We start from the raw sequence: 15733 nt of genomic DNA, 5'->3' as shown, positions 1-15733 counted from the left end.
ATTCACATTTCATACAACCTTGTGGAGACAATGTATCAAGACGGGGTACGCCAGAAACGGGCTTCACATATTGTACCCATGCTGGGAATCAAACCTAGGTCATCCGCGTGCAGAGCGAACGCTTTAACCACCGAACCGTGGAAAACTTCGTAATTAAGGAGAAATAGACCGACCATAGAGGAAAAAAGTACTGTTAATCAGGAGAAAGCTTTCATATTCCGAGCAGTAACTTTCAGAGAAGTGAGTGAGTGAGTTTTGCTTTACACTGCTTTTAGCTGTGTTCCAGAAATATCACGGCGGGGTACGCCAGCTTACAGAAAAGTGAGTGAGTGAGGTTTGCTGTTCACCGCTTTTAGCTATGTTCCAGAAATATCACGGTGGTGTACGCCAGCTTACAGAGAAGCGATTGAGACTGGCTTCACTCGGCTTTTAGATGTGTTCCAGCGATGTCACGACGGGTGACACAAGAAATGGACTGAACACGATGTACCCATGTAAGGAATCGAACCCGGATATTAAGCATGCTCTATTCATCATTCTAGCCCACTGCCCTCATTACGAACCAGGAGTATTGCAGAGCTACAGATGACTAACTATTGGGTCATTGAGTTATGTACTCGCAGGTGATCTCAGTTGGGTATCCCGAGTTTCCTTCAGTAACTAAACACATCGTACAATCTTCTCCATTGTGTGGGGAATCAAACCCGCATCTTTCGCGTGATAAGCGAATGCTTTAACCACAAGACTACCCCAGCACCCCGACAGAGAAACAGGTTCAATAGCGAGATTAAATGACGGGACTGTTGTATATTACTGACTTCTGTCCTTTCACATGAGCAACAAGTGAACGTTCACTGTCCTCCCAGCACGCGGCGTTGTTGCAGTTAGAGGAAGGTTGGATTTCAGTCAAAGGTGAACCTACCTTCGGCAACCCGTTGTGCACAAGTGACAGCATGTAAGAACACGTGTTCAGGTATTGATGTCAGATGTACTGGTAGGTTTAATGTAGACCACAATTAAACGATGGTTACACGTATGGGATTACCCGAGAAGCTGTACGCGATGCAAGCAGGAGATGGACATATATCCAAATGCCTTCAGGAAAGTGGTCAGTGTACCAACGTTATGTACTTTCTGAGTAAAGTACAGATTCTAGTAACTTTTTTGGGTTGTGTCCCATGTGGAATTCGAACCCATACCCCCAGAGTCGGGCTCCTAATCGCCAGCACACAATGTGAGCCGCCTAATCAACTCAGCCACAGTGTGTGTGAGTTCGAATCTCGTATTGGAGACAACCCAACAAATGTATTAGAATGTATACTTTATTATGAATGTGTAAACCCAAATGAAACATACGTTTGCAGCTTACATATTTAAGTCAATATAAAACTATGAGCATATGGGAAGGGGGGATTTAGTTTAGTTTTTCGATTCCGTTAGCAATATTCCACCAATATCACGACGGGGAACACCCAAAATTGGCTTCACACATTGCACCCATTTGGGGTATTGAACTGGGCCATCAGCGTGATCTAATCATTATTCTACCCCACTGTCCCCATTATGAAACAGGAGTATTTGCAGAGCTACAAATAAATTAAATTATTGACTTAGGAACTCATTTGTGTACATCGCAACTGGGTATCCTAATTTTTCTTCGAGTAACCAAATAAATTGTACCCACCTCACACAAACACAAGACTTTGTTCTACCAAAGTTTATTGATTGTAAAAATACAGTAAAGCCTAAATGTAGGTTTCGTATGTATTACGCGCTTGTTATTCATGTTTGATCTGTAATATGAGAAACGATAAGAAAGACTGCAAGTTTCCAAGTGCATGTGCTGAAATAGAACATCTCGGTATACCTCCGTTACTTTTTCTATTTTGCATGTACATTTGTAATATCAACTTTACTGAGTATTTATGAAACTTCAAGCGTACCTGTACGCAAATGACTGGGATAGGAATGGAGTTTTCACGTAATTTTAAGCAGCTAAGCAGCTTATCTGTACCTGTGTCACTATTGTAATATCTTTGAGAGGCATGTGTAATAGAAGGTGGATCAGTAAGGAAGGCGGTGTTTACAATACTCTACTTTGACAGCTGGCCATCAGGGCCTGCTGCTAACTGCAAGCTCTGAAATCTACAGACACTGAAAGACATCTTCAGGCCCATTTTGTTAAAGTGAAACCAATAAAAACAAAATAGACTACATTGTACACAGTTTCACGCTGTTCTAACAAACTCAAGTGAAACTTATGACACACAGAAACCTAATATGATGGGTCGTGAGTGATTCCCGAACATTAAAACAGAAAAAGAAGGGAAGCATTCCAGTTGAAACATAATTGACAGACAGGGTACTGTAGGCCATAAAGACCTCCACATATTTGAAACTGCTAGCCCGATACAATTACAACTGGTGCTGGGCCTCCGGGCCGGCGGTTATTTCGAACGTTAAAGGAGGATATCGGTATATGGATGAACAACACTTTTTTTATTGCCCTCACTACAATAAAAACGATCCATACATTGTTTTCCCAACATTAGCAGACACTAAGTGCGAACAGTCTGATTGACAGTTTACTGCTACTGCCAATGTGCTAGGGAGACTACAGCCCTGTAATGAGCTGTACTTGGGACACCCATGGCCTTGCCCCAAGACTGTACTGAATGCAGAACCTGTGGATGTATAATAATTCAGACCCCTAGAAAGGCAAGTCTAGATTGGGGCGCAAGTTTGTTAAAGAAATTATCATTTAAACTGCGCAAGTCTACCCTGTTGACAATCACGATCACTAATTCATACAACGAAAGAAGGGGCCAGACTAGGGAAGAAGTTGAGTTGTCGGCATAACACTGGAATGCTTCCTGCTTTCGTCTGAGTTTATCGGTTCATGACAATCAGTTTAATTTTATGTTTATCTATTCCAAATAATACCAACAAACACGTGATAAATGTAGATATCTCACTCGATCGATGTGGGTGAGTTCACGTGCACAACCCGACACGAATGATAATGAAGCTTGTCTCTGTAACTTCCTCGTCACCTCAACAGTTACCGACTGTACAAACAGACCAATATATGAGTATAAATAGAGAATCCCACCCGAGTGTCTTTAGATATCAAATAAATCACCACGAGCTGATAAAGTTACTGATTTGTTTTTACTTTCATAAACACTCACTGTTACGTAAATATTTTGCTACAACTGAGTCAGTAAGGTTATGACAATACATATTTATATTTCAAAACGCCTGCATTGTTTGCTATCCTTTGGGCTTCGATGACAGCATTAGGAGCCGTACAACCCACGTAAACAAAGGGTCGCAGATCGAAATATCGTTACAAGTTTTAGGATAATTTCTCTGTGAAACGGAACCGTTTTAACAAAGATGTTTAATTAAATGTGTAGACTCATAAAAAATAAAACAGTTATGAAATCTGTACATTATATTGACTGTACTGTGTAAAATGTGAGGAATCGTCACATCTTTCTGGCCTGTGGCAGAGATACTATGCTGGCTCGCCACTTGGAACTCTACGGATACCTATTAGGGCCACGCTCCGATATTATTCGGCATCTTGTATCTTGAAAATTCAACTTAGCATCTTCCGTAGAACTCTGGGTAGGAGAGTGTTCGCTATTATTAAGTTGAATTTTCAAAATACAAGATGCCGAATAATAGCGGAGCGTGGCCCTAATAGGCTTCCGTACATAACACTGTAAGGGTATTGTACAAAATTTACTGTCAAGACGGTATCTCCTAGGACTAAAAACTTTAACTCACTCACTTACCAAGAATCTAATCTCCAGAATACACGTTTCGATAAATCTCTAGTAGTGCCCATATATCGGAACGTATACACTGGAGATTTATATATTATATTTATTTATATATAATATTTATATAATATTTCTGTAGCTGTACTCACTGACTTTTGTGAAATGTCTGATAACTATTCAAAAACACTTTACGGAGTTACAAACGACTGTCCGTGGATGCTTGAGAAACTAACTGTCCGTTTCATGGGACTAGTTAGTCTTTAAGAAACCCGAATGTTATATCCATAATGCTTTATCATTATCTTTGACTAATTGTTGTCTATTTTACGCTATTCATATTATATTTTCATTGCCAATAGATTGTTTATTGAACAATATATTAATTAAAACGTAAAGTGAGTAATTTTTCTAATTATATACTTGACTGAATGAGAGTACATGATAAATTATCGTAAACTATCTTCATAACGAACCGTGTGGGGCTTTTTTTCTTGTTTAGGTACTTAATATAATAGTTCAGTCAAATTGCGTTTGACGTGAGTTTCACTTCGTTGTCTCTTAGTGTACTGAATATAGTACGCACAAAAAGTACGGAATAGTGTGAATCGTGTATTCAAATACTGTCGTCCAAAATCACGGTGACGTGAACATATCTTAGCTCCAAAGTCACCACTCAGTTCTCCAGCGACAGAAACATGTAGTGATGTAGACTGGAATGAGTGTGTCTGTGATATTGTATTATCGACTCGACCACATCGGTGGAACGTGAAACTATCATCTGCCTCCCTCAGTCCAGGTCCAGTAAGCTGTAGAGAGTCGACAATGCTGAAAGTGCATTTAGGGAAAGTCATATAAAGACGACTGGAGCTTAGATAGCTTTGGGTCATTATGCTATGAAGGGTCAGTTGTCAAAAAGTACCATTTAAGATCGGAATCGTTTGTAGAGAGGCAATTATAGTGAATATCAAAACAGTTATATAGGGCAGAATGATAGTTCTAGTGAATGCCATAACATTTACACATGGCAGAGACATAGTCCTAGCGAATACTATATATACCTGTACATATGTACGGCAGAGTGATATTTGTGGTGAATGCTATAACGATACACATATAGAAAAGTGATAAGCCTAGTGAATGCCACAGCATTTACATATGGCAGAGGGGTAGGTCTAGTGAATGCTATAAGAATATATGCATATACATGACAAAATGATAATTCTAGTGATATAGTATAAAGTATTTTTAATGCAGTTTGGATTGAAAACAATTGAGATATACCCATCCTGTACTAAACTAACCTCACTGACCCAATGGTACCCACTGACCCTGAGACGTACTTCATTTTCAGAGTCACATTTTCTTGACATGCGTGGACTTTCCTGTCCATATTTGCTGCAGCGTCTGTATGTCAGACCGACATAACCTATACTTTGAAACATGGATAGGTAAGAAAGATGGCAGGCCTGAAGTACATAGGAAGTATTATGTCAATGGTATTCGTGTATTTATCTTCTGGGTACAGAGCATGATCCACAAGCTATGTGTGACCTGGAGATACAAATACATTTAATGACTGTCATGTGCCAACTGTGTATTTGATTTGATCAGGAGATATCTATATTTTTTGTACATATGTTTGTTAGTGCGTGTCAGTTTTCCACAAATTTATTCATAAATTGTCAAAAAATCACACACAGTCATACTTTCTGTTGTTGACGTAGCAACGTAATAGTGTGTGTAAACATGTTTACATGACTATCCTCAGTAGCTCTTGTTTAGCTTTCTGGCTGTGGGTCTTCGGAGGGCATATCGTATCAGTAATGTGTTTCCTGTAATCTGTCACATTCCAATGGACTTCTCATAACCATCCCTACCCCACTTCCTCATTACCCCTGGGGATCCGATATACTGTTATTCTATACCGAGACCTGCCTGAGCCCTTCTTATAGACTCGTTCCTAGACCTAAGAATTCTTAACTTTGGTCGTATCCAATGTGTTAAGAATGGGCTTAAGATAGACACACAAAAAACCACCTGCGAAGGTGCACCCCAATCAGGTACGTACAGGTACATAGATACAGAACAATGCCAGGAACCAAGCTATCGTTCGAAACCTATGCCGAGATCCGATCAAGTCGTTTGTCCCTCCCGGAAGCGAAGAGGAAATACCACAATTCGCAAACCTGATATAAGCGAATTCGGGGCAGCTCCGAGCCAACTCCCAACATGGCAGAATAGTTCACGACCTGCTGGTGAAGTATCCCCACGTCTTGCTTTCCAACCGAGAGAAAGAAATCCTGGAGCAATAGGGTCTCACCTCACCACCCAAATCCCTCGCTAGATTCTGGAACTCTAGTTGCTGTGCTTTCTCGCGTTTATAGAAGGCGGGAAGATAGTCGATTTTGTCTACATCTGCCAACCCAACTAATTTTGACACGCTGTGGGCAAGCTCCTTATCGTTCTAGCCAACGACTGTCCGGAACCCAAGGACAGACACTACAGATGCCTCTGTCCTTTTTCAAACACTGCCTATAACATCATACTGAATGGAGAGATGTACGATGGTGATATTTCCCAAAGTCTACTCTGGAATATTTCCAAAGTTAGTGTTTTTATGTCAGGCGATATAGGGAGACACTGAGATTTGTGTTAAGAGTTTAGTCGTGTCAGCTATCCGTGTCATCCTTTATACATTCAAGGCGATATAAAGGTAAATAGCCTATATTACTTGGAATGCTACTGGCAACTTTAGATGTGATTATAAATACTCGCTAGTGAGAAGATTACGGTTTGGGTTATTCTTACATCAACAGAAAATAGTGTATATCATCGTCAATGCAGGGACAGAAGTTACTGTACTGATAGTAACACATATTTTGAAAATACAAATTTACATATTCTTCCTTATTCACCTTATTTAACATGTCTAGATGTTTACCTGGTGATAACAATGTCCAGTATATTGAAATATGCATTCGTTAAGTGCATCCGTCCAATACTTGGAGTATGGATACTGTCCTAGCACGTGCAAGCTTTCTCTGTTTGCTCTATTTTTACTCTGCAGTGACCAGGTTATTTTCTCAACACTTGCAACAGTTCGGAGATGATTGTGAGTGAGTGAGTGAGTTTAGTTTAGTTTTACGCCGCACTCAGCAATATATATATATATATATATATATATTGTCGGACTTCGGAGGGCAGAGGTAACTAAGAAGTTTGTTGCGTCCCACAGTCGTTCATGTATTTAGAAATGTTGCTTATGAGTCAAAAAATCAGCCATAGGAGGATACGGACAAGTAAACTGTTCTCACCATTGTAACTTCCCGTCAGTAGTTTATGTGTAATCTTGGAAGGTTCCTCCCCATTTAAAGACAGCCTGTCGTGAAATTCACCGCCGCTTTCAGTCTCCTCAACTCACTGGATTGCTTGGCGCGCTGTGCAGATGGCTCCTGCACGAGTTTTCTATGCACATGGTCACCATATTGGAACCGAAAGTAATTGAAGATATTTGGAAATCGTTTCCCGCCCTTTAATTTAAAGATATCTCCAAAATTATTAGTGATATCTATAGTTTGATTTTAAATGTCAGTAATAGCAAGAATTGAAGATATCTCTAATCGAAGTAGCCGGAAGTATTTGAAGATATTTGGAAATCGTTTCCCGCCCTTTAATTTAAAGATATCTCCAAAATTATTAGTGATATCTATAGTTTGATTTTAAATGTCAGTAATAGCAAGAATTGAAGATATCTCTAATCGAAGTAGCCGGAAGTATTTGATGATATCTTCAAATCGTTTCACGCCCTTTGATTTAAAGATATCTGCAAAACTATTACTGATATCTATAATTTGATTTTGAAATGTCTGTAATAGAAATATCTTTAAACGAAGTAAAGACATCCCTAACTGAAGATATTTGTAATACATTTGTACATATGTATTAGTTATTTCAAGATATCTTCAGTTAATGGAATTATGTACACTACGGTTGTGATTGTTTTACAGATATCTTAACACATTTAGAGATATCATGAAATATGTTTTGGATATCTTTATAACATTTTGAGATATCAGTAATTTTACTTTGGATATGAGAAATAGATTAAAGATATCTTCAATGATTTACAGATATCTTTAAACACAATCGATGTCTTTAAATGAAAGACAGATATGTTTAAAACAATTGAAGATATATTTAATTTCTTAATAAATGTGAAAACGGCTTGCCATTGGCCCAGGCTTTTAATGACGTCATTGCGTCCCAACACATTATTTGTGCGTGACGAAGAATGCATACTAGCCAGTCGCACTTTTTGGTTTGTTGTTGTTGTTGTTGATGTTGATGTTGGTGGTGGTGGTAGTGGTTAACGCCACACTCACCAAAATCTCAGCATTATGGTGGCTCCCTCTAAACGAAACTGGGAAACTGGGATACAATAACATGTGTCAACCAAGTCAGCCAGCCTGACCACCCGATTCCATTAGTTGCCTGGGTTGGTGGAGACCAATTGTAACCTGGATCTTCACGGGTATTAAACAGACTAGTAGCTTCTCTGACGACTACTAAATGATAAACATGATATGATAAGCTACAAACCAGTCTGGATCGCATTCCACAAAATCTTATTAAATAGCTTCCGTTTTGACATTGACATTGACATAACTTGATGTCTGTAATTTGACTCCCCAGGATTTCCGGTAACAGCTGAGGGTCCCATCGGTCTGTGCTTGTTACTACAGGAATGTATGGATTCGGTGGCGTGTCCCAGTGGCTTGTTTCATTGTGTGTCATACGTCCCGATAAAGTGAATTGATGCTCGTGGTGTCCATACCTATTTAAAAATCGCCGTCATAGCTGGTAAATAGTTGTGTTTTTTCAAACTGTCTTTATTGCAATAGAAGCGACTTTTCGATGTAGATGCTATAACTGTTACCAGCGGCGTAAAACTAAACTCACTCTCTGTATTTGGGAATACACTTGCTCAGTAAAAACAGATTCTAGTACAGCATCTGAGACAGTTTGTAAAAGCCAGCACATAAAGTCAACCGTCAAACCCACTCAGCCACTTCAACGTCCAGTGAGCTGACGGGGTTAGACTGGACTGCGTGCTGGCGATTCGGTGCCTCACCCTGGGACTGATGGGACTGAACCTAACAAAAGTACTAGAGTCTGTACCGTACCGAGAACGCTTAATTCCAAATATAACATGTTACATTCGGTAGATAATTCACAAGTAACGTCCAGCAATGGGTCCTTTTAGACACATTAAGACAGTAAGTGCAGATACATGAAACATACTGCACACATGTTATAGTATAAGTTGTTTGCATACCTGTTCCGGTACCTCTGCCACACAAAAAAGCGCACATCAGACAGCGTATTTATCTTATAACCTGTTAAATTTACAAAATATCATTTCATTTGGAAGATCGATAACCTCCTCACCGACTACATGACACGTAAACAAAATGGCGTCTGCCCCTCGACTGTAACATCAGTGAAGTATGTTCTAACAAGCTTAAAACTGCTAAAAAATGACTAACTATGTTTAAGATACGCGTGCAAACGATTCAAAGTATAAAACAGTTCAAGTAATGCAGTGAAAGTCGGTAAAATAATTGTCTACACAATGAACTCAAAACAGAGAATTGAACGTTTTTCTTAACTCCGTGCTCTGCTTGCATTATATTATGACGTCATACGACTGTAAGCGATACCGCTTCTCGGCGGAGACTGGGCAGCGGATAATATGTTTTTCCATTTGTGCACATGTGCACACATCTCTTCTGCCCTGCAACCATTGTTTCTAGATTTTGTCGTCTGTGACATCATTAATCAACAGGACATGGCGTCAATCAACACATTTCCGTCACATTTGATTACCGTGTTTTACTTCACACGTGTACGTGAATAAAATGGACAATATAGCTCATATTACACCCAAGTAAATGCGCCGTACGTTTTATACGAAACTCGTGCCAAATTACACTTTTTCGTGTAGTAACCTCTCTATAATAGCATGTTTTAAACAATAATACAGCTTTCTAATGTTGGTATAATACAACTGTCTCTAAATTTTTAAGGAATCACGTTATCAACAGGTCAATACAAGCGTATGTGCGTGCGCGCGTGAGTGTGCGTGTGCGCGACAGAGTGTTTTGCAGCTGGTGTTGGAAAGCATACAGATAGCGATGGAAAACACCCCTAGTTGAGAATATTCATGAATGGCAACAGAACACTTCAGTTGCAAGTCAGGTTTCGTGAGTCCCAGTTGAAGTAAGCCGATCAAGGGTTGTCAGGCCAAGAAATCGCCAGCGGGGCAGAACCACAGGCAAGGCCGATCCGCCTGACATTCCTCGGCAATGACGGGAGGGTCACGTGATCAAACACCGTGTCGCTAACAGCGTGGAATCACGGACGTCTACTGTGGGTCGTCTCAAAACCTGTATTTGATTTACTGGGCACTTGTTTGGAGAACAAATATTGAAAGGAACGTTTTAGTTGAGTACGTGTGTCAGCGTACGTATATAGGAGATCGTAATGTCTATACTTGAAATAGATCCAGTGATTTCAGACGCAACTCATAAAGACCAGCTCCTATATTCTCGAAACGTTCGTAGCCCTAAGAATTTTTAAACTTGATCGTTGCCAGTGTGTTACTATCTGTGAAGCCCATTCCCGTGGGCACCTGTCGTAATCGAAAGCCGCGTAAAACACCGGACGACTCATTAGCAGCAGTAGCAGTGTATTCATAATGGTAATATTAGCTGTGGTAACAGAAGTAGAAACAAGAGTAATAGTTGTCGTTGTAGCTGTGGAAAACAGAAGTAGAAACAATAGTAATAGTTGTCGCTGTAGCAGTGGTAACGGAAGTAGAAACAACAGTAATAGTTGTCGTTCTAGCAGTGGTAACGGAAGTAGAAACAATAGTAATAGTTGTCGTTGTAGCAGTGGTAACGGAAGTAGAAACAATAGTAATAGTTGTCGTTGTAGCTGTGGTAACGGAAGTAGAAACAATAGTAATAGTTGTCGTTCTAGCAGTGGTAACGGAAGTAGAAACAATAGTAATAGTTGTCGTTGTAGCTGTGGTAACGGAAGTAGAAACAATAGTAATAGTTGTCGTTCTAGCAGTGGTAACGGAAGTAGAAACAACAGTAATAGTTGTCGTTCTAGCAGTGGTAACGGAAGTAGAAACAACAGTAATAGTTGTCGTTCTAGCAGTGGTAACGGAAGTAGAAACAATAGTAATAGTTGTCGTTGTAGCTGTGGTAGCGGAAGTAGAAACAATAGTAATAGTTGTCGTTCTAGCAGTGGTAACGGAAGTAGAAACAACAGTAATAGTTGTCGTTCTAGCAGTGGTAACGGAAGTAGAAACAACAGTAATAGTTGTCGTTCTAGCAGTGGTAACGGAAGTAGAAATAATAGTAATAGTTGTCGTTGTAGCTGTGGTAACGGAAGTAGAAACAACAGTAATAGTTGTCGTTCTAGCAGTGGTAACGGAAGTAGAAACAATAGTAATAGTTGTCGTTGTAGCAGTGGTAACAGAAGTAGAAACAACAGTAATAGTTGTCGTTGTAGCTGTGGTAGCGGAAGTAGAAACAATAGTAATAGTTGTCGTTCTAGCAGTGGTAACGGAAGTAGAAACAATAGTAATAGTTGTCGTTGTAGCTGTGGTAACGGAAGTAGAAACAATAGTAATAGTTGTCGTTCTAGCAGTGGTAACGGAAGTAGAAACAACAGTAATAGTTGTCGTTCTAGCAGTGGTAACGGAAGTAGAAACAACAGTAATAGTTGTCGTTCTAGCAGTGGTAACGGAAGTAGAAACAATAGTAATAGTTGTCGTTGTAGCTGTGGTAACGGAAGTAGAAACAATAGTAATAGTTGTCGTTCTAGCAGTGGTAACGGAAGTAGAAACAACAGTAATAGTTGTCGTTCTAGCAGTGGTAACGGAAGTAGAAACAACAGTAATAGTTGTCGTTCTAGCAGTGGTAACGGAAGTAGAAACAACAGTAATAGTTGTCGTTCTAGCAGTGGTAACGGAAGTAGAAACAATAGTAATAGTTGTCGTTGTAGCTGTGGTAGCGGAAGTAGAAACAATAGTAATAGTTGTCGTTGTAGCAGTGGTAACGGAAGTAGAAACAACAGTAATAGTTGTCGTTCTAGCAGTGGTAACGGAAGTAGAAACAACAGTAATAGTTGTCGTTCTAGCAGTGGTAACGGAAGTAGAAACAATAGTAATAGTTGTCGTTGTAGCTGTGGTAACGGAAGTAGAAACAATAGTAATAGTTGTCGTTCTAGCAGTGGTAACGGAAGTAGAAACAACAGTAATAGTTGTCGTTCTAGCAGTGGTAACGGAAGTAGAAACAATAGTAATAGTTGTCGTTGTAGCTGTGGTAACGGAAGTAGAAACAATAGTAATAGTTGTCGTTGTAGCAGTGGTAACGGAAGTAGAAACAACAGTAATAGTTGTCGTTCTAGCAGTGGTAACAGAAGTAGAAACAATAGTAATAGTTGTCGTTGTAGCAGTGATAATTGTAGTAGCAGCAGTAGTTGCGGCAGTAGTAGTAGCGGTAGTTGTAGCAGTAGTAGTTACTTCAGTAGTAGTGGCTGCAGTTGTAGCACTAGTAATAGTAGTAGCAGCAGTGGTAACAGAAGTAGTTGTCGCAGTAATGATACCGGTAGTCGTAGTGGTTACTGCAGTTGTGGTAGCGGTAGTAGTAGTAGTTACTGCAGAAGTAGTAGCGATAGCAGTAGTAGTTGCTGCAGTAGCAGTAGTGCAGTAGCACTACATGTTGTAACAGCAGTTGTGTTGGTGTTTCGTGACTAAACACACTCATACATGCCAACAACCATGTCACAAAAATAATTATTTACATTGAGATGACCCCCGCTCCAACTTAAATATGTACCATGCTTAGTTACAAGTGATAATATACACACGTAACATTTATATTTACCTAAATGACACACTGCCATTGACAACAGTGTAAAAACTGAAGCTTACGTATACCTGTAGATAACTAAATCATAAACCGAAATTGACGCTTTATTTGACTAATTACCCTAGCATTACTCGTCATTACAAATCTCATTTGACAGCAATGATTTGTGGCGTGACCCAATCTGATCTATGAAGGGCGTGACAGGGATCGATCAGAGAACGTCACTCCCTTAAATGACAGACAGTGGTATAAATACTCCTTTGGCTTCATCCCAGGGTCAGTAATGATGACAGAAGGCGAAGTGTTTCTTTATCCCAACAACGTATCTATAACCCCTGTGCGCTGGTCGATATTGTCTAACGTGAAATAGGACGAGCTTCAGACCACCTGGGGCAGTACAAGGGAAATAACTCTGTAAGCACGTACGTGCTAAATGGAGATTTCATATCATCTGTGCAACGCGTCAACGGGGTAAACAATTAATGTCAGCTTTGTTTATCTGCCTTGCATAACGACTAACGCTTAGCCTCTAAACATGTATATTTTTCGGCGTGACGAGCGAACACTTTAACCCCGACACCTCCTTAATATCGCTGGCATTTATAATTCATAAAAAATGATGGTTCATATAAAAGGTTTATATAAATGAGTTCATTTAAATGTATTGCTGCGGAGGCCTTTCGAGTGGTGAGTGAGTGGTTGACTTTCGAATTTTTCAAACATGTAAGTTCACTGTCTTGTCAAGGAATATGCGGTATAGGTTATGTAAACAATTATATTGATGTGACATTAGATATTTAGAAGTAGATTTTTTATAGACCATTAAAGTACATTATTGTCTGTAATGTCAAAATCAGCCAAAAGAACAAGGAGAAGTGAGGGACGAATAGTTCATCTTGGAGCGGTTGGGTAGCCTAGTGGATAAAGCGTTCGCTTGTCACGCCGAAGACACGGGTTCGAAATCCATGTGGTGATGCATTCTCAAAACATCCATTATTATTGTATCAACATTGATTCAATCTAATATATCTCCCAATTTCGACAATCGTACATTGAAAGTACGGTTCCCCTACTTTTTTATGAGTATTTTGGCACTGTGCCGTAAATAGCTCAACATTTAGGACCCCGATGGACCTGTTATAAATGCTTTAGGAAATCTTAAACATTACAAAGATGGCGTCAACGATTAGGACACTACAAGTCATTAAAACGTTCCTGACAAACGCGCACCTGGCCAATCAATTAATATGCATGATTGATTTGTCCATAAGACGACACAAACATATTCAATGAACAAGACAATCCCTTACAATTCCTTCAAATATGTGTGCACGTACATTTCATAAAATGTAGAAATAGGTTTTTATTAATTTGTCAACGAGTTCATGTATAGTTGATGCTTCGCCTGAGTGTCGGCTCATGATTTTGATGAACACTACGTTGACGGAGACAAATGAATACGTTGATGATGACGAAGTCACAGTTTAGTTGTTCAAACTTCTTTAGTCGTTTTCACAAGACATGACAAACAAGTATACATGAATGAGGTGAGCGGACTTCCAGCTCAACCCCAGGGCCTTTCCTGCGAGCGACATAATCCTGCTCGCGGTCGTCCCTACAAAGATAGTCGGAATGCCGGTCTCCACACTCACATCTCATATCTCACGTCCAGTACAGATATGAGCATACATATATATATAGTTTTTTAACAACAAAAGATTCAACAATGGACAGATAGCGAAACTAATAGCACTTCCTTCTACAGTTGATGTGATGACAGACACAGCCAAGGGGGATGACAAATAAAAGCACAAATGTCATATACAGTAATTAATGGTAGTGACAAAGAGGAACAAGGTAGCTGACCAAACAATGTACTCTGCGGTAGTGATAAAGATCAGGATTGCAGATTGAATAACAATAACTAAATATCATATAGCCTGGCTACATAGATTTTGGTCTGTAGAAATATTTGGACATGGCTGTCCGAAAGTAGACACTATAACAATATTATCAGAGACGTGATCTCCGATGAGGCCCTCGTCGCTCCAGCAGGAGTTATCGCAGATAAGGGCGTGGCTTGGGTCTAGATGATTTTTGGACGTATCAACGGAAAACGAAATCAAATGACCAAAATGACAATCATACATACTTGGACAAGTCTGCTAATTTCATATTTTGAAATGTATCCGGCTTGAAACAAACATAAATATTTAATAATGACTTCATGGAATACTTTGAAACAGCTGACATTGTTGGCTTCATTGAAACTTGGTGTGATGACACGGACTATACACACTGTTTCGCCGATTATATTTCATTTTTTTGTAGAATTTATACAACTGAAAAGAATAACTGAAAACAGCATATTCATTTTATTTGATAAATCCTTGTTTGGTTTTAATAAAGATCTTTTATATGCGTGTACCTATATACATACATCCAGAAACTATCAACATGGTATGGTCAATCTCTTTAAGAATGCAAAAATTGAATCTCTATTTTCCAAGATGACCTACTGGAAATAATTTCGGGACTACCAGATGTTTGTTCTTGTGTGGTGGGTTTAACGCGCGCAAACGTCCTCGTGCTTAACTATACTAGTTCAGGGCGAAAGTGTGCTTTATCACTTTATACATGTGGTAGATCGAACTGTATTTATTATTATTGTGACGTAATTCGGCATTGGATCAAGTTAAAGTAATGCCAACCCATCGCTTACCAAAGAAATGTTATAATATGATGCTCTTGTGTGATATAAATGGATAAGTGAGTGAGTGAGTTTGGTTTTACGCCGCTTTCAACAATATTCCACCGATATCACGGCGGGGCACACCAGAAAATGGGCCTCACACATCGTACCCATGTGGGGAATCGAACCCGGGTTTTCGGCGTGACGAACGAACGCTTTGACCACTCGGTTACCCCACCGCCCCGATATAAATGGATAAAAAGACTGGGTGACTGATATGAAGCAATCATTATTTTCATTTAAAA

The sequence above is a fragment of the Haliotis asinina genome, chromosome 13 (assembly GCF_037392515.1).
Source record: "Haliotis asinina isolate JCU_RB_2024 chromosome 13, JCU_Hal_asi_v2, whole genome shotgun sequence".
Classification (NCBI taxonomy): domain Eukaryota; kingdom Metazoa; phylum Mollusca; class Gastropoda; order Lepetellida; family Haliotidae; genus Haliotis; species Haliotis asinina.
The sequence above is the reverse complement of the archived record's forward strand: the minus strand, read 5'-3'. Positions refer to the sequence as shown.